Genomic DNA, 23174 nt, shown 5'->3' with positions numbered 1-23174 from the left:
AGAAACAAATAACAAGGCACTGGGGTGTGCCAAGAGAGAAACCAAAACAGCAATGCAGGGGAAATTCTTGAGCAGGGAACAGTCTTTGCACCCAGTCCTTAGCGGGTATCAATTCTGCAGCCAGCTGAGTTCAGAACAGCAGAATGCTTCCACCTACATCATCCACCAATGCCCTCGAGATCAAGCAAACAAATAGCCGAGTGAATATTTGATAAAATTCTTTCATTCTGATGATCTTCAAGATTCAAGATTCCTTTATTGTTTATTGTTACAGAACATGTAATATTACATGAAATTGCCTTTTTCCTGCTGTAAGGCAGACAGAGTCACCATTAGTGTCACCCAGCGCCCCTTGTGGTAAGAGAGAAGAAGAAGCAAATGAGAGTCCCTTTAGAGTCACTGAGTGGCTGTGGATATGCCTCCAGCACTCCTGCAGCCTCTGTACAGATTTCTGTTCGATCCATTAGTAACCTGAACTCCATATCCAAGCCTCCGATATGATCAGGAAGCCTTCAGCGGCCGAGGCCTTTCGAGAGCTATTTTTGCCTCCAGCACCCTCTCGAATCCTGGCACTATACCTGGTTACCATATGCCAGTCTCCAGCAGCCTGCAGCCCATGCAGGTCCCCCGACAGCCTATGTGTGGGTCCTTGGCCGCCAAGCCCCTCTCTGGTCTGCTTCCGTGGTTACCATCCCACAGGGTCATACAGCTGCTGAGCCCTTCGCAGGTTCCCTGCCGTGGACATCATCTTCTCTGCTTCTTCTCCACAGTGCCTTTCTTCCCGTTTCAGGTGCCCTTCATCGGTTTTCTGTTCCCTCAGATCTGCAACCCCTTGTGGCTGCTACCAAGCACAGGCACCGCCATCTTGGGCACAGGCCTCCACGGTTGCAGGGTTTTACTTATAAACAACATTGGCTCCAGCAAGCCGTTTAATGCCTCTACGGAGCTGCCAGCATTAGGAGCGGGCAGCTGAACCCTGCGGAGAAGTGCTGTGCCTCCACTCCCTGCTTTCCCAGGTCTGCACCACTGGCAATGCTGCTGTTACTGAACCTTCAGCTGCGTCACCATATTTTGTTTGACAGGCCTGAGGTATGATCTCTCCAGTGATGCTGCCTGACCTGCCAAGCTTTTCCAAAGTATTCTGTTTTTATTACTGAATGTGGTTAGTGAGATTTTTTTATCTTGTATCTTGTTAGAATGGAAGTAAGGGACTGGCTGACAGTTAGGCTAATACATAAATGTGCTGAAGAAACTCAGCAGGTCTTGTCCATTGCACTCGACCCCTGCATCTGCAGACGTTCCTGTTTAACTCTGAAAGTGAGGTCAGTGTGTGCAGAAAACATTTTGCATTAATTCAATGGCATGCCCTTATGAGGTCAGGGCACATTTTAACAAGCATGATGTACACGCCATGACCTTAGATCTACAGCCACGCTTCCTTAGTGAAACAAAATACAAGAAGAAAATATGAGGAACTTATCGCCACAGGAAAATACTTCCTTTATGAACGGTGACTTTCTAATCCTCAATTTGTTTTGTTATTATCTTCAATGCTCTGTATTCTTTTTCAATTTGATTTTATTTTAAGACACACAGCACAAAAACAGGCCCTTCCGGCTCATGAGCTCGAGCCACCCAAAGACACCAATTAACCTACAACCCCCATACGTATTTTGAAGAGTGGGAGGAAACTGGAGCACCCGGAGGAAACCCACACAGACACCAGGTGAATGTACCAACTCCTCACAGACAGCACTGGATTTGAAGCCAGGTCCTGGCGCTGTAATAACCTTGTGCTAATCTCTACGCTTATCCGTGCCACTCATATTGCAAACATTTAAAAGTATCAGTGCAATATGTAACAAAATCTCTGGATCTGGAGGAGCAGGTGATGTTAAATTGATTATTATTTACATGCTTATGCTTCCACAGCCTTCAAATATCACCTCTTTCCCCACGGAGAACTCTGTGGCTGAATTTCTCTGACTGATTGTTGTTGATCTTCAGAGATTTCTCTTTTCCTTTTACCCTCCACACAGTTACTCAGGATCCTTTAACCGAGCTGGAAATTGAACACAGGATTAAATGACATTCTGCAGCTTACCAGGCTGGGGTTAGATCGTATCCTTCTTCCATTTTACAACCTGACACCGTGAACGCTCTCATATTAATCAATACTACTGCTTAGCAAAAAGTTCTAATTGAATTTTATTCAGCACAGATGTCGGGATTTTCTCAAGGCTTGGGGTGATGGAGAGATGGCCAATGACCCAATACATCAGAAGACCTCCTTCCCACAAGCTCAGCAAAATTGGACTTCTGCTGTTCTTTCATTGAACTAATAATGGCTGATCAAGAAAGCCAAGGAATAAATTCAACTTAAGATTGCTTTATTATCATGAATTTAATGCACAAAATGTGTCAACTTTTGCTTGCTGTAAAGGCCTCTAGTCCATTCCACCAATGAATCCAAGCTCCTGGCTCCGTTCCTCTGATAAGAAGCTGCTAACACCCAAGGATCTTGGGAATCTTTCTCACCTTTGGCGCCCTCACAATACAATGCCTGATTCTTATACGCCAGTGTTCATCAGCCCATAGCCTCGTGTCTGTCTTTCAGTCTCTAAGCCCTTCATTGGTCTGCTGCTGTGGACACCTTCTATGTTGGGTCCTCTCCCAGGCTTCTTGGTGGGAGGGAGAGAAGAGATAGGGAAGGATGCTGTTCTCCTGTTCTGGTACCCTGTGTTGGCCTGTTGATCTCCCAGAGCCCACAGTTCTCATGGTCTTTGCCAAGCATGGGTGCTGCCATCTTGGGGGATGGACCTCCGTGGTTCCACAAGCCCTTCTGCAGAACATTTGAAACTAGTAGGCATAACAATCAGGCAGTAGGACTCTGTGGTGGATATATTATACCTTAATATAAGATTACTGCTTCAAAATTTCAGTGCACTATGAGCGCTCAAGAAGAAGGCAGACATCCCAGCTTGGCACCATGATCCTGTTGCCTGGGAAGGCACCTTAGAATGGTCCAAGTTTCCCACAACTTTCCTGAAAGAACATAGAATGGGAAACATCATTCTCTGTACCCATCATGTAAAATCATGTTGCAATTGCAAGGCTGACTCAGGGCAAGAAGTGCTCTTCAAGCTTTCACCGTGACACAAAACATCCTAAACATTGTTGCTCCTGTGTTTGACTTTCAAAGCAATTTTCAATTACCCAATTTTGAAAAGGAAATACTTTATTAACTAAGTGCATTCCCAAGCTTGTGATCACCTGCTATAACTGGTGTCTATATGGTGCTGTTAATAAGCTGCAGGGACTGTTTGAGTAAACGACTTTTACTGAACCTCGACTCAACTGCGTCTGATCATTTTTCTCCTCCTTCATTTCGCATTTTGGTCCCAACATGGACAACGCAGCAGTTTCGCTCAAACTGCCAGTGTTTTGGACCACTCAACCAGAAGTGCTGTTCCATATTTGCAAGATAGAAGTAAGTGGATGCCACTAAGTACTATCATGTGGTAAGTGCCCTCGACCAAGACATGCTGGTTGAGTAGTGGATTTCTTTCGGAATCCACCAGTTCTCGGGCAACTATGAAGCTCTAACTGCCCTCCTTCTCCAGATTTACTGTCTTTCATGGCATGAATGAGCTGTATGGCCCCTCCATATCGATAGCCTGGGGGACCGCACCCTTCGGAGTTAATGAATGACATGTGGGCATTGGCAGAGGGCTATAGGCCTTGCTTGCTCTTTGAGCAGTTGCTTTTAGAGCATATGCCAGAAGATGACCTCCTCGTGTTGGTTGTTGAGGACTTTGATAACCCTTGAACTGTGGCCACCCGTGAAAACATACATTCTGATGTTCATTTCACTAAATGGCAGCACCAAAGGGGTTTCAGCATTTAACTCCCATGCAGAACATATGTAAAAGATCTGTGAAAACATTGTGCAGAATAAATCAATTCAAGTTTCATTTTATAGCTGGTCGCATTTGAGCTTGCTGGTGTTGTTGGTATCTGAAGAATATTTTTTTTATGTCCTTTTTTTTCTTTCAATCTTTTTATTGATTTTAATATACCATAAATGATGTTTGGAGAGAATAAGGATACATAATTAAAAAAGATTACAACATGCAACAACCAGAACATAATAATAGTATCTCCATCTCTCCATACTCAATCAAAGAGAAAAAAAGCAAACATTCACATTGTAGTAAAACCCCCTTATGCTAACCTAAAAAGAAAAGAAAAAAATACAAAAACTGAACAACGTTGGACCAGTATTCATCAAACATAAGAAGCCTGATCCTCATCCTAAAGAGAAACTTAATGGTATCAGGAACAATAAATCAGAGAAAATGTTAGAAATTATATTATACGAGAATATTGTTTGAATGGGTGCCAAGTTTCTTCAAATTTAACAGAGGGATCAAATGTAGCACATCTAATTCTTTCTAAATTCAAACATCCCATGGCAGAGTGGGGTCCTTCCATTTAAGAAGAATTGCTGTCCTAACCATCAGGGTGGTAAAAGCGATCATCTGATGATCAGAAGCAGAACAATGACGTACATCTGCTCCTAATACTCCAAAAAGAGCACTTACGGGATTTGGTTGTATATCAATTGCAAGAATTGCTGAAATTCCTTTATTGGCAGCTTGTATGTTGTGAATCATTCATTTCAAACCATTATTTTTTATTTGTATGTTCTTGTGTTGAAATGGATTCAAGTGATTTATGATTTATTGTTTAAATATTGGTTTGGACATCACCAGTTACTTCACAAGCAGATTAATGAACAATGAGGGGTTAATGATTCGGTGTGAATCATTGCAGACATTGATATTAGCTCCTACTCATTTGTTATTAAGAATCAAGTTGAAGGCACTTGAGTATTAGCCATGAATTCATGGGGGGGGAGAAGTGTGTGTGTGTGTGTGTGTGTGTGTGTGTGTGTGTGTGTGTGTGTGTGTGTGTGTGTGTGTGTGTGTGTGTGTGTGTGTGTGTGTGTGTGTGTGTAATCAATGGAAATAGATAGCAAACAGAATCAGAGCAGGGGAAATTGACCCACATCACTCAGATGTCTTTTAATACAAATACATGTAATTTTCTGCACCTGAACAGGGACACTTCAATTATTTGAACACCAGGCAGATTTATATGATCAAGGCTGCCGACGAGGTGCAGGAGCTGGGCCACAGAGGGCATGTGACCGATGCCACACAATTGTCGCCAAGTTGAATAAACTCAGACAATGTGTTTGAATGCTCACCAAGGAATTCAATGATAAATTACTTTAATCAAAGTAAAGGTTTTTTTTCTTTGGCTTGGCTTCGTGGACGAAGATTTATGGAGGGGTACGTCCACGTCAGCTACAGGCTCGTTTGTGGCTGACAAGTCCGATGCGGGATAGGCAGACACGGTTGCAGCGGTTGCAGGGGAATATTAGTTGGTTGGGGTTGGGTGTTGGGTTTTTCCTCCTTTGTCTTTTGTCAGTGAGGTGGGCTCTGCGGTCTTCTTCAAAGGAGGTTCCTGCCCGCCGAACTGTGAGGCGTCAAAATGTACGGTTTGGGGCAATATCTTACAAATGGACTCATTCCAACATCTGCAGTCCCTTGTGTCCTCTCCTTTGCTCTTATTATTTGTTGACCATTTAAGGGATTTCCTTTCATGATGGCCTTCAATCTATTCTCCTATTTTCCCTTAAATTTCCCTTGATTTTTCTTTTTCATTTTCCCTCATTTTCAACCTGGTTCCCACAAACATCACATTGCATTTTTTGGCTTCATCTTATTCTCTCTCTCTCTCTTCCTCTCTCTCTCTTTTCTCATTGACGAAACAAAATTGATTTCAAGTTTCCTTCCAGGTGGAAATGCAATTGCAGAAAAAATGCTGCAGTGAAAAAAAATAGTTATATGCATATTCAGGTTAAAAAATATCTATTTATCTGAGTTGAAAGATATCAAAAACTCATCAGAGGTTTCCAGTCTACTCTGAAAACTGCAAAACTCCTTTGAGTTCTGGGATTCCATAAGACTAAAGGTTTCGAATTTCAATGTAGAGAAATTTACCAAGCAACTAAGTATATTACAGACAGTTGTTAAAAAATCTTGCTTAATTGAAACATAAGCAAAATTTCCCACAGCTTTCATGACATATTGCATGAGACCAATGCTATTTGAAATTACGCTAAAATCAATTTTGGAAATAATTACCTTATATTATTTTAAATGATTCAAACAATTAATTTAAATTATAAATTTAGACATACAGCATGGTGACAGGCTATTTCATCCCACGAGTCCGTGCCACCCCATTTTACACCCTATTAACCTAAATCCCCCCCCCCACCCCCAGTACATTTTGGACGGGGGAGTAAACCGGAGCCCTGAGAAAATCCACACGGACACAGGGAGAACTCCTTACAAACAGCGCAGATTCAAACATCGGTGCTATAAAGGTGTTACGCTAACCACTACACCAACTGTGCCAACCTAATAAAAATAAATTTGTTAAATCTCAAAACAAGCAGCCAATTGCATAATCAAATTCATAACTATCATTATGAATTGGACAATACATCATTAATTCCAAGTTAAAGAACTCTTCTTGCAATAGCCATTGGCACTCCTAAGCCATTTAGCAATAACTGCAATTCTTCCCAAACAACAAACGCTTTAAAAAAAAACACTGCCCATGATATGAACATCTAATGCTGCAAGGAACAACCTCTTGGAAGCCATGGTGAGCAAACTAAATGGCATTATAATTGCTCTGCTGGCTTTTTACAACACTTGGTGCTCACCATGCTTGGAATCCAAATAGTTGTGACATTTAGTAATTAAGTAATTTGTCAAGTTTAATTAAAAAATAAACAATTCCAAGGGCAATAAAATATTTTTAAGCAAACAAATTTTCAACCTTGATATATCATAGTAATTTTTCATTAATTTCCCCATATGAAAAATGTATTTATTTTTATGCATGAGCATTCACTTTAATTTAAACTGAGTCCCCACCCCATCTGCCTGCTTCATCTTGAACAATATTCTGAACTTGAAAATCCATTTGTCCTGGACTCAATATTTGCAATTGCACAGCATTTAGGTGGCAGGCTCCAAATGATGTCTGTCAGTGTATAAAATAAAATGTTCAGCAGGTCAGGCAACATCCAAAGCAAGAGAAAGGACAGACGCCAGTCATCAGAACAGATATCTGTGAACAGTTCAGCTAATGTCTCAAGATAATGTCCCTGTTGTTGATTCAGCCACCAGAGAAAATCATTTCTCTTTGTCAATTTATCAAATCCTTCTAATACTTTAAACACCTCATTGGATTTAATCTGTGCTTCATTTGTCCAAGAAAGTCTGTCTCTCCTCCATACAAGGACAAAAGTTGGTGAAAAGGTAGATGACAGAGCAATTGAATAAAGCCGAATAAAACATGGAAGTCTGCAGAGACTGTGATTGTAGTCAAAATACAAGCTGCTTTCAGGTGCATTCTCTGCCAAGAATGCGCTTGCAGAAGCAGATTCAGATCTGTAGAATGGTCGTTCATGTGGCAGCACTATCCACCTGAAAGGGACAGCTTCACGGGAAGCGCCTCGGCTCCTGTCCCTTCAGGATGTCAGGGTTGGGGCAGCCGGCATGGGACGTCAGGGCTGGGGCGGCCAGCTGGAGGAACTCAACCAGTCTCGCAGTGTCCATAGGAGGTAAAGAAATATTACTGACATTTTGTGCTTTAGCTGTCCCTCAAGCTAGGAACAAAAAAATACAGGCATCTGTGTTAAAAGCTGGGAAAAACAGGGGGAAGAATGGGAAGGGTAGAAGTAGAGGCCAACAGTCAAAAGGTGTTCATTGGATATGATAAGAGGACAGGAGGAAGGAAAGGTTAGAATTGATTTTGGAGTCAGAGAGAGAGAGAGAGAGAGAGAGAGAGAGAGAGAGAGAGAGAGAGAGAACGTGATGGATGCTCAGTCATGTGAGCCAACAGGATTAGGGTGAGAGTTTGCATCAGAGGCTTAGTCCTGCAATCCGCTAGAGGCAGAGTGGGAGTTTGTAACGGAGTCTCGGTCCTGTAAGCTTCCAGAGCCAGGATGGGAGTTTGCGACAGTGGCTCAGTGCTATGGGTTACTGTGGCCAAGGTGGAGATCTGCATCAGAGGCTTGGTGTCCTGCAAGCTACTAGGGTCAAGGTGGAACTCATCACTTGCTGATGCTTATGAGCTCATCAACTCTGAACTCAACACTTTGAGCAATCTCCCTTGCACAGCCTCCAACCTCATTGTTTCCTAACCCCACTCTCCACCTCCTACTCAAGAGCTACTTACAAACCCAATTGACCTGGCAGACCTATCATTTCCATGTGCCCCTGCCCCACCAAATGGGCATCTGCTTACCTCGACTCTGTATTCACCCTCTTGATCCAGTCCCTCCCAACTTACATCTGGGATACTTAACATGCCCTCCATCACTTCATCAATTTCCAATTTCCTGAACTCGATCACCTCATCTTTAGCATAGACATCCAATCCCTATAGGCCTCCATCCCCTATACCTAAGGCAGCAAAGTGTTTCTTTCTCGTCCCAACCAGTCCTCCTCCCCCACCACCTTCTTCTGGCTGGAAGAACCACCCTCAATAAGTTTTCCTTTGAAACATTCAACTTTCTCCCAGTGAAAATGGTAGCCATTGGTACTGCATGGGCCAGCTACGTCTGCCTTTTTGTGGGCTACATGGAGCAATCCTGCACAGGCAAGGCCCCTCAGCACTTCCTCTGCTACATCAATGACAACTTTGGTGCTGCATCATGTACAAAAGTAGTCATTTATCCACTTTGTTGCCAACTTTCACAATGACCTCAAATCACTTGGACCATCTCTACCAGCATTCCCCCTTTTCTTGATCTATCTCCATTTCTGGAGTCAAACTCTCAGCAGACATCTTCTACAAACCCAGAAACTCTCTCCGCTACCTCAACTTCATTCCTTTCTCTCAGTTCCTCCATCTCCATCGCATCTGCTCCCGGGATGAGGTCTTTTATGCCATCATTAGAGATATCCTCACCTGCATATCCTCCATTACCCACTCATCTTCCCTAGCCCCTTCAACAAGGACAGGATTCCCCTTGTCCTCACCTACCACCCAGCTAGCCTCTGCATGCAACGTATCATCCTCTGGCATTTCTACCACCTACTATATCATCCAACCACCAGATAATTCCCTCTCAGCCTTTTGCACTCCCTCCGTGACTTCCTCATCCATTCCTCGCTCCCCACCTATCGCCCCCTTGGCAACTACCCCTATGACCACAGGAGATACTCCACTTGTTCCCACACCCTGCCCTCACCACCATTTGGGGCCCCAAACAGTCCTTCAAAGTAAGCAACACTTTATTTGTGAATCAGCAAGGGTCATCTACTGCATCCTGTGAATCCGTTGTGGTCTCCTCAACATCAGAGAGACTAGACCTAGACTGGGAAATCGCTTTGTTGTTCACCTTGGCTCTGTCCACCACAATAGCAGGGATCTCCTAGTGACCACCGATCAATTCCCCGCCCAATTTCCTTGCTGACATGTCTGTCCATGGTGTCATACACTGCCAGACTGAGACCACCCGCAAATTGGAGGTACCACCTCATATTCCATCTGTGCACCCTACAAATGGATGGCATTAACATAGACTTCTTCAGCTTCTGTTAGAACCACTCTCCCTATTTTTGCCCATGTCTCCTTTCCTCTTGTTCTTATTTGTTTTATTTCTCTCTCTCTCTTTCTCTTCCCTTTTTCATCGATCTTTTGCAGAGCCAAAATCAATTCTCCCCTTTCTTATCTCTGGTCCACTTGTCATATCCAATTAAAACCTTTTATCTGTTCCTCTGTATTCCTCCCCCTCTCATTCTACCTCTTTTATCCCTAGCATTTAACACAGACATTTATCTTTAGTTTGCTCATACCTTGACAAAGGGTCAGACCCGAAACATCAGTAATATAGATTTACCTCCTCTGGACACTGTGAAACCTGATGATTTTCCAGCATCTCTAAGTTTGAACTGAATAGCATTCAAAGTTAGATATACAAACTGATACAGGTCCTTTCATCGCATAATGCCCTGCTGCCCAATTACACCAATTGACCTATACCCCCAGTATGCTTTGAACAGTGGGAGGAAACTGGAGATCCCAGAGGAAACCCACACAGACATGGGGAGAATTGTTATGGACCCTGGACAATTTTATTTTCAGACCAGCGTCAGAATCACTGCAGTGAAGCACTGAAGTAGTGCTGGAAAACTGACAGCTGTCAGAAGCACGAGAGCCATGTGCTGGAAACCGGTGGGCTTGCGGAGAGCATGCCCGCTGAAATCAATCTCTCACCACCACTGAGGAGAGCTGAAGGCATGTGCTGGAGCAGTTGAAGAGCCCAGCATGTTGAGTTTTGAACAGGTTTGAATTGCCATCTGAGGGCAGTCAGATGGTCGGTCTGTGTATGTGTGATTACTCGGCAGCTTCAGCAAACAAGAGACCGAGTTGGTTCATTCACGAGTGTTAGCACTACCAAACTTAAATGTCTGTCATTGTTCTCACCCAGAAGTTTCAATGGGAGAAAGGAAACTGAGCTACTTTGCCTGCGGGTGCCAGCACTGTTGTCCTGATTGCGCCTGCAAGCTCACACCAAGACACAGGAGCAACTTGTCCGTGAACTACTCTTTGCAGATGATGCCGCTTTAGTTGCCCATTCAGAGCCAGCTCTTCAGCGCTTGATGTCCTGTTTTGCGGAAATTGCCAAAATGTTTGGCCTGGAAGTCAGCCTGAACAAAACTGAGGTCCTCCATCAGCCAGCTCCCCACCATGACTACCAGCCCCCCCACATCTTCATCGGGCACACAAAACTCAAAACGGTCAAAAAGTTTACCTATCTCGGCTGCACCATTTCATCGGATGCAAGGATCGACAACGAGATAGACAACAGACTCGCCAAGGCAAATAGCGCCTTTGGAAGACTACACAAAAGATTCTGGAAAAACAACCAACTGAAAAACCTCACAAAGATTAGTGTATACAGAGCCATTGTCATACCCACACTCCTGTTCGGCTCCGAATCATGGGTCCTCTACCGGCATCACCTACGGCTCCTAGAACGCTTCCACCAGCGTTGTCTCCACTCCATCCTCAACTATCATTGGAGCGACTTCATCACCAACATCGAAGTACTCGAGATGACAGAGGCTGACAGCATCGAATCCATGCTGCTGAAGATCCAACTGCGCTGGGTAGGTCACGTCTCCAGAATGGAGGACCATCGCCTTCCCAAGATCGTGTTATATGGTGAGCTCTCCACTGGCCACCGAGACAGAGGTCCACCAAAGAAGAGGTACAAGGACTGCCTAAAGAAATCTCTTGGTGCCTGCCACATTGACCACCGCCAGTGGGCTGATATCGCCTCAAACCGTGCATCTTGGCGCCTCATAGTTCGGCAGGCAGCAACATCCTTTGAGGAAGACCGCAGAGCACATCTCACTGACAAAAGACAAAGGAGGAAAAACCCAACACCCAACCCCAACCAACCAATTTTCCCTTGCAACCGCTGCAATCGTGTCTGCCTGTCCCGCATCGGTCTTGTCAGCCACAAACGAGCCTGCAGCTGACGTGGATATTACCCCTCCATAAATCTTCGTCCGTGAAGCCAAGCCAAAGAAAAGAAAAGATACCCAGAGAGAGAGAGAGAGAGAGAAAGAGAGAGAGAGAGAGAGTGTGTGTGTGTGTGTGTGTGTGTGTGTGTGTATGTGTCTCTGATGACCCAAGACAGGATGTTTAGAGGGGAAGATTTGTGTGACAGAAGGTCATTTGTTAACCCTAAAGTCAGTTCAGCAGACATTAACCTCGTGTAGTGACGAGGAGGTCACTGGGTGAAAATTCCCATGTGAAGAAATCAAAAGTGGTTGTTGCCACATTCGAAACTCAGGAAAGTCATAAGTCTACAGTGATCATGGCCATCTGTCACACCTCGCCCAACTAAAAGATCAGCGTGCAACCAAACTAAAAATCCCAATACTGCAGACCAGACTCTGTGAGCTGTTCCTTTTTGACTGACGGACTTGACGTGACTGACTCGAGGCTTTGTTTTGTAAGTGTTGGGGCATTTTGAGCTTGAAGTGTAATGGTCTGGGTTTCCGCCCCCCCCCCCCCCCCTCCATACACCTTATAAATATCTTTTGTTAATGTAGAGTTGCCATAAAGGCTTATGTTTGAGTGTTAAGTTCATTGAGGTAATTCTATTATTGTTAATTTGTTAATAAATTTTGTGTTAAACTTAACCTATCTGTTTATGCGTCTCTCAATTGCTGCTGGTAAGGTGTTACATGAAGTACAAACTCCTTACAGACAGTAGCAGTTCAAACCCTGGTTGCTCACTAGGAATTGTACACAGTCAGAATACAACTGACTCCAACCATAAATGACACCCACAGTGAAGCTAAACAGATTGGTATTCTGAACTGGTGCCATGTTCTCATGGAATTATTTGTGCCTATCAGGTAAAGCAGCTGCAGATTATTTCCCAGAGTGCATCAGAATGCACTCTACACTAACAGCGTAATGTGAGCCACAGACCATGTAGATAGGTTAGATTTTAGTTACAACAATAAAGAAGACCAAATGGCACAGAAATGATGTTTACGCCTTGAAATTTAGTTTGCTGAGCCATAACCTCATTCTGGTGAATCTGGACTTTACATTTCTACGATCAATATGTCATTCTTGAGCTGAAGTCTGCTTCAGAATAAAACAGGCACTGTGTCAGAAAGATTGTGCTACCAAAACATATTTTCTCCCATTTGTACTCCCACCTCCAGAGATTATTGTCAGTTCCTCAAAAGGAAGTCCGCTTGTGGTTGTCTTCCCCACTCCTTTATTCTTCGTACGTCTCTTTAAAGCTTTCTGCACCTTTCTGTGGTTCATCGTTATATGCAAGCCTGAATTGGAACTGAATTCCTGAACCAAAATGATGATTAAATCTGGTGAATGGATGAAATTCTAGAACAAAGCAATGAGCAGGCTGCCAATCAGGACATCGACATTCTTATGCCAGTTTCTGCCAACAGCTTTCCACCTAAGCCAAATGACTTATTCCAGTCATAAGGACTTCTAATTTTCCTCATGATCTCTGTGTGGTACGATATCAGATTTCTTCTGGATGTCCACATGAGTGACAACACTACTCCCAGCCAGAGTAGAGACCCTTGGGTTATTCTGCTAGCAAACAACCCTGGTGCACCCACTGCTGATTTAGTTTTTAGTCATTATTTATCACTTTCTGCACTTCTCTGTAAAATGTCCCTGCCGTTATTGAGAGGGATATTGTGATTTCCATCAAATAGTTTGCATTTTATGCCCTTTAATTCAGTTCGGTTTTCTGAGTTACATGTATAATGGGCTGTGAGCCCAATCAAATCTTCTGCCCCATTTCCAATTAATTTGTTAATGCCACATTTTCAATAGATGTTCTGATAAATAAAATCTTTAATCATTCTATTATCTACCCTATTAATGACTTCCTCAAAAAAAAACTTGATTAGTCAGACATGAATTACGCTTAACTAAACCACGTTGATTCTCTTTGATCAGTTCATAGTTTTTAAATGTTCTGTCATTTTATACATAATGACAAATTCCAATAGCTTCCTGAAAGCTGACATTAAACTGACAGGACTGTAATTACTTGGTTTACTTTCTTAAAGAGGATTACTTGTTGAAACTGGAATGATCCATTCCTTTTACCCAACAAATGCAATTTATATATTGTGGCATTTCTGTTTCAATCAAGTTAATAAATCATTTATCCAATATATCATTCAAATATCTCAGAACTGTTGCCATTTAAGCCATGATACCTCAGACATACGTATTAACTCTTCAAAAAAACATTATTTTTGTGATGTTTAATTTCCCACAAAGTGAACATTGGTAGCCCAAAGGACATTACTATGGTGTACCTCATTGAGATATTGTAACACAGTTTCAAGGACTGTCAGTGTGGATGGTCTACCTGTGATCACAGAGGTTTCCTCCAGTTTCCTCCCACAACCCAAAGATGCATGGGTTGGCAAGTCTTTTGGCAAAATGATGGTGGGAGATAGATTCGTGTGTGTGTGTGCGTGTGCCTGTGTGTGTGTGTGTGTGTGTGTGTGTGTGTGTGTGTGTGTGTGTGTGTGTGTGTGTGTGTGTGTGTGTGTGTGTGTGTGTGTGTGTGTGTGTGTGTGTGTGTGTGGGATGGTGTGTAAGGAAGAGAATAGGTTTGATGGGTTCTAAAAGAATCCAGGTTGACATTTGTGTTAGTATTCAACTACAGCCTTTATTTGTGCACAGGGGAATTCACGAAAGGGCACACACGTACACATGAAAAATATACAAATAACTACATATCAGGTTCCAATAAATCACTGCTTAACATTCTCAAATCCCGATTTTGAACGTAAGGGGTAAACAAACAATACCTTCCATGGCCTCTCCCTAGCAGGAAAAGCAGCTGCAGATTATTTTAGCATACTATTAAAGAATAAACTAATGACAAAAATGAGTATATACTATGAAACAGGTCTCCAGGATCACCCGTGGCTCAGATTCCGGGATGGGTCCATCACAGTCAGCCCTCCTGTACCACCCACAGCCCACAACCTGGTGCTCAGTGATGGTTTCAAGGGAGCAGCAAAGAGGCCAAGCTACTCCACATGGTGGGCTTTTACAAAGCAAGGGGCCATCCACATGACCTGAAAGGACCAATTGCTCATCAGCCTCACCTGTTGGTTGATCCAAACATTGATTGGCAGGTGAGGTAACTTTTGATCTCTTGCCTGCTGGAAAGGTCAGTTGGCCCCCTACATTAACAGAGGGGGAGTTGATGGGAATGTCAGGAAAATAAAAACAAGTAGAATTAGTGCATGTTGGTGGTCAATGGTCAGTGAGGACTTGGTATGCCAAGGAGCCTATTCCTGCCTTGTATGATCCTTTTATTCTAAATCCGTTCAATACAACAATATAAACACATTAAAATTAAATTACATTTCTTCGTGTCATAAGGCTGAATTGCGGAAAACCTATACACATTTGTAAATCAGAAGAACATTTATACTAAGCTTTACTTTGTCCTGTTTTGGATGCGTAACTAAATGTCATCAATTTTATTTAGTTCCATGTTGCTGGGAGAGAATTCTAATTGTTGACAAAATTAGATGCAGTGTGCTTACAATATTATCTGGCAACCATGCTCACCAATTCAATGCAACTCATCTATGAAACTGAGCCTTAATAACTTTTGGATTTGCTAATTATATATTTCACTAACTGGGGAATTGTCAAGCTGAATTCCATGAGTGGAACTACTTTGGAAAACCATGAGAGTAAATTCAAAGGAAGCTTCTTTATCAAAGTTTAGTGGCATAATACTTCAAAATATTGGAGTGATTCAGATTTAATGCAAAATTTTGAGGGCTTTGACAGACAATTCTGGGTACTACATAGTCTAAACACAAATCAGAAGGCATTGGTGCAGGGGTCCTGCAGTTTCTCACGTTGCACAGATCCAAACCGCTAGGCAATAGGGAACCTGAGTAGCAAGCACAGGGCAGGATTCCCTTCATGACATTTGGACAAATGTAATTCTAAAATACCTTGATCTAAAAATTCTTTAGCATGTCATATTGGAACTGCGTTGAGACTTTTGTTCAAAGTTCTGCGCAGCAATATTCTGTCAAGAGCAAGGCCATAGGTGTGCATAGAGGCTATCAAGTAGACCATTGATTTTAGATGCAGATGGTTGATGGAGCTGGGTGAGACCACTGATCATGGATGGAGATGGGCTAGAGATGGGTGAGAATAAAAACAGTAATGTTGCAGACATTCGGGAAGCATCAACATGTGGTGAATGGTCTGGTGACGAGAACAGATCATCAGGTATTTAATGCGTGACAGTGGGCAAAGGGTTTGGATAACAATGACTGCAAGAGAGAGGATGTCACAGCAAGTATCAAGTAAAAGCTGAAGATACAAGAGATTGCAGATGCTGTAATTTTGAGCAACAAAAACTGCTGGAGGAAGCAAAGAAATGGTCGATGATTAGGATCAAGACTCTAGATCAGCTCTGAAAGTGTAAAGGGGAGATGGCCAGAACAAAGAGAGTGTGAGTTAGGTGATGGATAGAACCTGGTGAGCAGATGGATGATGGTCGGATGGGGCTAGGGGGGAAAGGGAAAAGTGGAGATAGCAACAGTGGATTTAAGTGAAGATTATTTTGCTGCAGATTATGGAACCTTATAAGAAAGAAAGATGGTGAATGGAACCAGGTGAGGGTTCTAATTTCAGCTAGCCTACATCATCTGTATTCATTTGTCTTTCCTTCTGATCCAACCAGGTTCTCTCTGTACTTCCCCCATTCATTCCAAAGCCTCCCTCAGCCCCCTGCTTTATAGTTTCTTTCTCATTACCACATGGTTCCAAGGTTCCATCACCTGCAAACAACTCACTGAGCCTCCAGTTCCCTTCCCACCTTCCCATCATTTCTCTCTTATCTCATTCCTACCTTCTCCTATTCCAGAACCTGCATCCTTTTGTTGTACCTGCATCATCTTCTAAGCAGCTTGATGAACATCCATCCTCTGCTCCCCCTACCTGGCTCTATCTGCCTATCATTCCCCTCCTCACCTGGTTCTAACTATCACCTTTCAACTGCAGACTCACCTCTCCGTCTCACCTTTTGATGCTGGCTATTTCCAAACATCACTCCTCAGTCCTGATACAGGGTCAGCAACTAAATGATTGATTCATGTGAACTGAAGCAACTCTTACTTTTTATTACCAGTGTACACTCAATCAGTCAACAGAGTTGTCCATCAGGAGAACCATAGAAAAATACATAATTGAAACAGGCCCCTTGGCCCTTCTAGGTTGAACCAAACTATTTTTTTGATGTGTCCTACTGACCTGCACCCAGACTATATCCCTCCGTACCTATTAAAATTTTCCTACATGTCGCAGTTGAGCTTGCATTCACCAATTCAGCTGTCAGCTCACTCAACATTCCCACCATCTCAGCCTGAAGAAGTTTTCCATAACGTTCCCTTTAAGGAGATGCAGTGGATGTTGTGCGTTTGGCGCATTTGCCGCACCTGAGGCTACTTAACAAGATTAGAGCCCATGGTATAAAAGGAAACACAATAGTGTGAGTTGAGCATTGGTTGATTGGTAGGAAGCAGTGATTTTGACTACAAGGATCACATTCGGATTGGCTGCCAGTTGCCCCACAGGTGTTGGGGCCGTTTGTTTTTAATGTTGTCTATTGATAATTTGGATAATGGAATGAATAGCTTTGCGGTAAAGTTTGCGGATGCTTTGAAGATAGGTGGAGGAGCAGGTAGTGTTGAAAAAACACAAAGGTTGCAGAAGGACATCAACAGATTAGGAGAATGGGCAGAGAAATGGCAAATGAAATATAATATTGGAAAATGTACAGTCATGCACCTTTGTATAAAAAATAAACAGGCAGACTATTTTTTAAATGGGGAGAAAATTGAAAATACCCAGATGCAAACGGTCCTGGGAGTCTTTGTGCAGGATAGCCTGAAGGTAAATTTGAATACTGAGTCAGTGGTAAAGAAGGCAAATGCAAAGCTGCCGTTCATTGTAAGAAGAATTGAGTATAAACAGTGTTGCAGCTTCATAAGGCACTAGTTAGACCTCACTTGAAGTATTTTGATCAGTTTTGGTCTCCTCATTCGAAAAAAGATGTTTTGAACTTGGAGAGGATTTAAAGGAGGTTCACTAAGATGATTCTGGGATTGAAAGAGAATAGAATCATGAAACTGTCGCGGCAACCAGACGGGTGGAGCTCAGTGAGCAGACTAGTGTATTGCAGGCTGCTGGGCTGCACTTATACTCCCAGCCCGGACCTGGCTGAGAACTGTGCTGGAGGGCGCTGACATCATCTGAGCATCACGTGGGCCCCCAGCGCGGGTTTCTGAGCCCCGAGCTGGAAGGAAAGGAAACCCCCCCCCAACAGCGCCATTTTGGCCGGCTGCCCCGCCGCATGGCTTACAAGTGGGGTCGGTTCACCTGCCTTGTGGTGAGCTGCCACAAAAACCATAGAATATTATAGCACAGAAACAGGCCATTCAGCCCTTCGAGTATGTGCTAAACTATTATTTAACCTAGTCCCACTGACCTGCACCCAGTCCTTAGCCCTCCCATCCATATATTTGTCCAAATTCTTATATGTTAAAATTGAACCCTCATTCACCATTTCAGCTGGCAGCTTGTTCCACACTACCACCTCTCTCTCTGTGAAGAAGTTCCCCCTCATGTTCCCCTAAACTTTTCCCCTTTCACCCTTAACCCATGTCATCTAGTTTTTATCTCAGCGAACCTCAGTGGAACAAAGCTAGCTTGCATTTATTCTTGTCATTTACAAAAGACAATGAACAGAAACAGGCAGTGGTTCAAAACCATATTGATTCGCGGTTCAAGTGGAACTAGAGATAGGTGTTAAATCCAAAACTGTGTAGTCTCTTGAATATAAATTGCCATAGGTTTTGCATTAAACGTGAAATCATCAAAGCATTCCAGGTTCTTGGTGGTGCCTGAGGTCCAATTGCCACTTATGGGCTACTTTACTGCACTTCCTGGGTCAACAGTAGCTTATCCTCCTGGAAAGATGGATGTCACAGAAGTTTGGTGCTGCAGCAGGGCAAGTGTTGTGCATGAGACGTAGCTCAGTTTTTAGGCATCATAAAGATATATCTGGGCTGTAAAGACGCAATGTTCTAACTCATCAATATAGTGAGGGACTGGACGGTTGAGTTTTTTTTAATGAAATGAACCAGCTGTCACTTTTCTTCCCACCATCCACTTCCTCGAAAGGTAGACCTGTCCATCACTAATAAGGAAATGAAGAATAACCGGCGGTAGTTCGCATTCCACACTGATTGGCAGATCACGTGAAAATTGAGCCAAGCATTAATTGCTGCATTCCCAGTGACACCCATGTTCTGTGAATGAATTCATACACTGTGTCGTCAAAGGAATGCTGATTCAGTGCGTACTCGAGTTTACCTTTAAACAAATTCCTCTTTGTTGCTCCAACCCTTCGAGGCAGGCATACCACAAAGATCAGGCGATCACGTTCAATCCACAAAGATCAGGCGATCACGTTCAAACCAGATGCAACTGTCAAGTTTCCACTTTTATAACATTTCTTCACTAAATTGAAGCCTTCATTATCCTGCCAAGGGTGTGAAGTTTAATGGCAGATTTTGAAACATTCCAAGGCATCAATCTGCACAATCCAGCTTTGTAATCGCAGCAACAGAAACAATAAGTCAGTCTAAGGAACTGCTGGCTCAAGTCCATTTCAAAAGATATAAAATCCCAGGGCACTAGCCTAGTTTTAAAATTTAATTTAAAATATTTATGATCTCACTCAGGACAAATCCTTCGGTCCATCACTTTAACAAACGTATCTTTTCCCCAAATTCATAGTCCTTGGTTTAGCACAGTACTGTATGCATTGTCTAACAGGATAATTTGTCAGTCCGCTTATCAATGGTATTTCTGAAAATCTAGCTTCTTCGAAAATCCTGTCAGATATTAATAAATTTGTTAACAAGCAGTCAATGAATTACAATTAATAACTACCTCATGTTTCCTATTACCTAGCTAATTAATAATCCAATTTACTACTTTAAATCATCCCCTGGGTTGTCATTTTTGCCACAAATCTTGTGGGATATTAGCAAATACTTTTGAAAGTCACCTGTACCTAAACCTCCCCACTGCTTGTCCTAACGAAAATGGCAATGAATTTGTAGCTAGCATCTTTTGCTTGGGAAACGGTTTTTGCTTGAATTTATTGGTTTGACATTCCGAAATGCTCTAGAATTGTTTATTTTATGAGGAATTTTAGTATTTTTCTCACAATAGATGTCACACTAAATGGCCCATAATTCCCAGCTTTGTGTCCCCAAGCTCTTTAAAGATTAGAATCACAGGAGCATTCCACTCTGGCAGCCCTCTATAAGCATTGCAAGTTTTAGCCTGAAAGAGTTTTGCTTCGACATTGGTTTCTTGTAGTTCTACTATTTTTGTACGTCATCCAGACCTCATGAATTTGCAAGTCCGTCTATTTGTTAATAATTAATTGTTGATGCCCTATGGCATATGGCCAACACATTTTATTGATTTGTGAATTGGATTATAGAAGGACTCCGGCTATTGGCTATTCAAGCTTTCATAAGTTCCAATCACTTCAAAGTATTTCCATGAGACCCTTCAGAAATGTATTTTATCAGTCCTCTTTTATTTTCTTTTTGCTATTTACCTACATGGAGGGGTATTTCACAACATCCAATGATCCTTCTTCCACATATCTGAGATATTGGAGAAAATGGAAGCATCCATATGGCTGAAGGGAGAATATGGAGACTTCACATAGAGAGCAAGTGAGGTCAGAACCAAATCTACGTCCCTGATGCTATGAAGCAGTGGGATTAACCACTTCAGCTTTTTCCTAAAATCTCTTCCATTCTCTTGTCTCTTTTTTGTGTCCTGGTGTATAAATTATTCCTCTTGATGTCCTTTTGTGTTTCAGTATGCTTTCAACATTTTCTGAATGCTCTTCTTCTGAGGTTTTCAATCCATGGACCATATAGAATAACCATGAGCATAATCTTAGAACACCTGAGAAGTATTACTTACCTCCCTTTTGTAAACAAATTCCAGCATATGCCACAGGAAGAGGACATTGGGTAGATCTTCAGGAGTTATGGGTTCTGAAATCGTGCAGATATTGAAGACATTAATACAACAAAAGCTTTATGGTGCCATATGTGAACCACAGACGTCTCACCCTGATGGTTACATGATTGTGGCTGGTGACTTCAACCACACCAACCTGAAAACTGTTCTACCACAGTTTCATCAGCATGTCAACTTCGCCACCCGAGGAGGGAAACCCTAGACTGAGTGTACACCAATGTCCCTGCTGTGTACAAGGCTGTCCCACATCCCTGCCTTGACACTCAGACCATCTATCTATCCTGCTACACCAGAAGACAGACCATTGGTAAAACAAAGGAACCCAGTTCACAGGAGATGCAGGAGTTTCCCAGGGAGGGTGCAAGAGCGCTTTGAAACCACGGATTGGAGATGTTTCAGGGAGGCAGCTACCTATAATGACTACGTAAACATTGATGTATGGATAATGAGTGACTGGATAATTTAACAAGTGCATTGAGGATGTCACTGAGATCAAATGCCACACAACCAGGTCTAACCAGAAACCACAGTTGGTTGCAGAGCTCCGTGCACATCTCAGAGCTTAGGATGCAGGCTTCAGCAAAGGAGACAAAATGGCACTAAGAACAGCCAGGGTTGAACTCACCCGTGCAATCTAGAAGTCAGAGCATGGGTATGAATGGAACTGAGACATGAGTAACATGAGGCAATAACAGATCATAAGACAACCTTGCGAGTCAAAGATAATGACGACCCCCCCCCATCCTTCTGAACAGACTGAACATCTATGTCTGAATTGACGAGATTAGACTAATGCCAAAGAAAGCTCCGTCTCCCCATAAAGAACTGCCCCCTTGCCCCGTAAAGAAGAAGTCCCTTGCATAGCCACAGCCGAGGCAGCGGGACCAGGCAACACCTCCGATCGGGCACTGAAGGACTGTGCAGACCAACTAACGGAGGTCCTTAACACATCATTACAAGAGTCCATCATTCCCCAAGTCTCAATGACTACCACCCAGTGGCACTAACCTCCACCATTATGAAATGCTTCAAGCATCTGGTGGTGAAAGCTCACGCCCCAAAGACATCACACCAATTTCAATACTCATACATTAAAGAGGGCTCAGGCTCAAAATGTCTCTGCAAACTGGCTGAGTTCCTTCAGCATTTCTGTGTGTTTTCACTACAATCACCGAGTCTAAAGACTTTTGTGTTTCACCCATTTCTTTTCATCTACAGACGGAACCGTTCCCTCTGATGATTCGATAGGCTTGAACCTCCATTCCATCCTGACCCATCTGGAGAACAACGCCTCATACACCAGGCTGCTGTTCATTAACTTCAGTCATACCCTAGAGGCTGGTGGAGAAGCTCCAACACGAACACATATTGTCTGCCGAGCAAAGGCTGATGGCCCACAGTGGAGTGGGGCATTGGGACAATAGGACTTTGTTAATTGGCTTCCATCAAGATTGATTAAGTTATGTGGCACGATTGTAAATGAGATGAAAGAGGCTTCCATTTTGTCACTAGCACATCAAACATGGCCATAGGCATATTTGTTCTATCATTAATTGGGATTTTTGTGCACCAAGAGTCAGCTGTAAAAACATTTTTAGATTTTTTTGATCATCCCTGAAAATGACTTGATGCTATCAAAGGTATTTGAATATTCAGAAGTGTCATGTCAGTTGCACTTTGTTCCCATTGTTGATATGTAATTCAATAAAACTATTTGGCAGTCTGAAATATTGAAGTAAACAATATCATTGAAGTTATTGAAATTGCATTGAATCACAATGTTTCTTTGTTCTTAAAAGTACAAACACTTGTTTGAGTTTGGAAATTCCATCTTGTGGGTCTCCAGGATTGATGGGTACAAAACAGACCTTTTGCACCTTTGGCAGCTTTGATCTCCACAGCAGGATCCACAACAGACCCAAATATTTTGTGCATCAAGGGCTTTTTCCACTGTTTCAAGTCGCATGTTAAGGGGAGATATCAGGGGTAAGTATTTTTACACAGAGAGTTATGGGTGCCTGGAATGCATTGACAAGGGTGATGGTGGAGGCTGGACCAGATCAGGAGCAGAATTTATTGTCATGAACAAGTCATGAAATTCAGTGTTTTGCAAAACATCATAGAGCAAACATTCATATTACTGTATAACCATCTTTCAACATTCCTATAAAAAAATTTTAAAAATAGTGCACAAAAAGTAAGGCAGTGTCTTTGGTTCATTGATTATTCAGGAATCTGGTGGCAGCGGGGAAGAAGCTGTCCTTGTGCCATTGAGCGCTCGTCTTTAGGCTCCTGTACCTTTTTCCCAATGGAAGCAGAGTGAAGAAGGCATGGCCTAAGTGGTGGGGGTCTTTGAGGATAGAGGCTGCCTTGAT

This window comes from Narcine bancroftii, chromosome 5 (genome assembly GCF_036971445.1).
Source record: "Narcine bancroftii isolate sNarBan1 chromosome 5, sNarBan1.hap1, whole genome shotgun sequence".
NCBI lineage: Eukaryota > Metazoa > Chordata > Chondrichthyes > Torpediniformes > Narcinidae > Narcine > Narcine bancroftii.
This window is presented reverse-complemented; position numbering follows the sequence as displayed.